This window comes from Lactuca saligna, chromosome 3, assembly GCF_052625555.1.
Source record: "Lactuca saligna cultivar CGN05327 chromosome 3, ASM5262555v1, whole genome shotgun sequence".
NCBI classification, from domain to species: Eukaryota; Viridiplantae; Streptophyta; class Magnoliopsida; order Asterales; family Asteraceae; genus Lactuca; species Lactuca saligna.
In genome coordinates, this window is record NC_136419.1 from 62,163,703 (window position 1) to 62,167,387 (window position 3,685).

General features: G+C 29.3%; 1 pseudogene; it reads left to right on the top strand.

The window, feature by feature from the left end:
• The first annotated feature begins 2,054 nt into the window (after window positions 1-2,054).
• Window positions 2,055-3,040, top strand: LOC145036708 (ethylene-response factor C3 pseudogene; annotated as a pseudogene).
• The last annotated feature ends 645 nt before the right edge of the window (window positions 3,041-3,685 follow it).

A 3,685-nucleotide genomic window follows, 5' to 3' on the forward strand; every position in this document is an offset into this window, starting at 1 on the left:
GAGGAAAATGAGAAGTGGAAGCAACATATCAACCATTTTCCATATCATCACATGCTTACATGTCAAACAAGTAAGGGGCATGACCATCTCTTGACCTTGAATGAGGAGAGGAGGGAAAGATGTACACGTGTGTGTGTGTGTGTATATATATATATATATATATATATATATATATATATATATATATATATATATATATATAAGGGTTGAGGAATATGTAACTATTATGTACATAATATTAGGTCTAACAATCAAAAACTACATAATTTTAACAAAATTTAATTTTGTACCACAAACCGTGTATAAGAATATTTTACTAATTACATATAATTCGATATATTGAAATTTATTACAAAAAACTCTAGTGAAAATTTGAAATTGTTCAATAAAAACACAAAAAACATCTTCTAATAATCCATAAAAAACAATGGAAGTATATATATATATATATATATATATATATATATATATATATATATATATATATATATATATATATATATATATATATATATATATATATCACTTAACCTTTAATTAAATAAAATAGTTACGCAAAAACCAAAAAAATCATTTAACTTTTAAATGATATAATTATCACACATGCATTAATTTATATCATTTGAATATACAAGCAAGTTATGATACTAAAATAATCAAAATCACTAGTTAAATGTTCAATTTGATGTCTATTTATTATTGGTATCACCTATATGATTTATTTTTTAAAAAAATTTCGAAATCTAAAATTTAATTTTCTATTTTCACTTTATAGTCTATATCTTTATAAATGGGTTCAAAAAAGAAACTTGTTTTCGAGGAGGACCAAAAGGTTGTTTGGTTTCAATTTTCAAAATTGTTAAAATATAAGAATCGAACTTCTTTTCAATATATCATTTTATAATTTTTTTGAACATATAAGACCATGAGTTAACCTCTCCATGAGCCAAGGCTAAGCTTTTAAAATTAAGATCGAAACAAACCGAGCTCGAGCTCCACAAATTTAAAAGAGCCGAGCCCAAACCTACTTCAGCTCGGCTCATTTACACCTTTAAAATGGGCGCAATAGTTTCTCTAACCCTATCTAGGTTTTGCTTATTGGTTTTGTAACCTAGCTTAATTCTCAGCTATGTTGTTTCAATGAAATAAAAAACTACTGTTCTAAAAAAAGATATATAGTTTCAAAGCTCTCTCAAGGAGAATTAATAAAACCAAACTAAATAATATTGAAAAAATATTAAATATCTTGATTTCCACGTACTAAAATTTGGTCAAAAAAACAAGTTTTCAAATTGAAGAAAATTCACGTTTTCCAACAAAATAAGCATATTACGGCAGATACATTAGGTTTTACATCGTGCAACACATTTAGTGCTCTAGCACTAAATCATATTTTGTTACTTTGTATTGTTGTAATTTCTAAAGCTAATAAGTAACTATAGGCTATGTTCTATGAAACTATACATAGAGGCGGGGTCCGTATTTTCTTGCAACAACTTATTATAATTCATAAACAATAAAAAAAATGTTTAATTAATCAATCGAATTACAATTAATTGATAGTACATGCTTAGCTTCATATCTTGTTTTAGATGCAAAAGTCTCATGATGAGAATATGTTACTAGCTAGGTTTCACAAGCTCATATTTTACGAGTCCCTAGCAGATACAATAAATTTAAGCATTATTACAACCTTAGAACCGGATGTATTTCTTAAAAACCCGACACATAGTGATATTAGATGAAATGTCACCTACGCATGCTCTCCAACCAGCATGCAAGGATTATAACTCTAGAATATTTAAAGCATGCTCCAACTGACAGAAGCAAAAATACTAGGTGAACTCTAGAATAAATCGATTATAAGGGATTGAAGTGGAAAAGGATCAACCACCCTATTATGTGAACCCTAGAATTAATCAATTATATATAAGGGACTCAAGTGGAAAAGAATCAAGCCCATGGACCCTAGATGCGAAACCTCAATTAATATTTATTGATGAATGGAGATTATTTATAATTAATAAAGCAAAACTCCATCCACTTGTCAAGGAAAGACAAGAAGAAAAGGTGTAAGCCTTTGGTCCCATTGACAACCACTTCAAATTTCAGACTGTTAAAGCCATCTAATCTTCCCTAAAGATACAACTTCCTACACCAATGTGTTCATTTCCAAATCTAGAATTCTTTCCTATGTCTCCTTGTTCATGGGATGAGCTTATCTTCTCTCACGAGATGCTCTCAGCTGAAGTCCAGATAAAAGAAGAAAATATTATTTTCCAGAATCCTACTGACGACCATTATGAGCTTTCGTCTGAAATAGATCTAAGCAAAACTTCTCATGACAGAGAGCAGATCTTAGAAGTGATTACAAAGCCAAAAGAAGAGCCTGATGTCCAGAAAACACGATTTATAGGCGTCCGAAAAAGGCCCTGGGGAAAGTTTGCAGCAGAAATTAGGGATTCCACAAGAAACGGGATTAGGGTATGGCTAGGGACGTTCGACAGTGCAGAAGAAGCGGCTTTAATTTATGACCAAGCCGCATTTTCAATGAGGGGTTCCTCTACACAACTCAACTTCCCAATGGAGAGAGTGAAAGAGTCATTAAAGGGGAAAAGCTACAGTTGTTTCAAGGATGGATCTTCACCAGCAGCAGTCATAAAGGAGACTCATAGAGTGAGAAGAATTTCTAAATGTAAGAGAAACAATAAGAATCAAGAGTGTCCAAAAACTCCTGTCGTTTTTGAGGATTTAGGATCTGATTTGCTGGATCAGCTCTTGGGTACATGTGAGATCAGTTCTAGTTCTAGCACAAATTCATAGATTTTAATATACTAAATTTTTTGTGAATCATTTTTTCTTTTGGTTTCCAATTTGTATGTCATAAAGACGTAATATGAGAGTTGACATACCAGTAAATGCTCACAGACTATGACTATATCATTTTCTGCCATTTTGCTTCTCCTCCTCTCCCCATATGTTTGACAGTTTCATCCTTCTACGTATTTTGATATAAGATGCTTCATTATCATAGAGAAAATCGAACTATTATTATTATTATTATTATTATTATTATTATTATTATTATTATTATTGACATATCGTTTTCATAGACATATCAAACTGTTATTATCATTTTTGTATTTAATAACATAAAAATAAAGAATATATATATATATATATATATATATATATATATATATATATATATATATATATATATATATATATATATATATATATATATATATATTGTTGGATTAGTGTCTAAGTCCATAACTATTTTGGTATGTACTTGACCGGATGGTGCATGGTCCTTTTGGGTTGCCTTCACCAAAACAACTTGATTGGAGAAATGAATAAAGAGAGAAAGGATAATATGATTTATTAATATGTTATAAGAATAATATATTAAAGGAGAAATCATATTTGTTTAATTAATATTGGTCAATAATTAATTAAGAATTAGTTTTGTGATCAAATGTAATTAATTAAACTAGAGGGGCTGATTTGTAATTATGTGATAGTTACAAAATAAGGTAAGGATTATCTTATTTATATGGTGGACGAATTTAAGGTTAGAAAGCCTTAGAATTCGAGTATGATAAGGATTCAAGGATTATCTTATTGGTTGCTTAATGGATAATCAACTAGATAAGGATAATGACTGAAACCCTATCTCTAC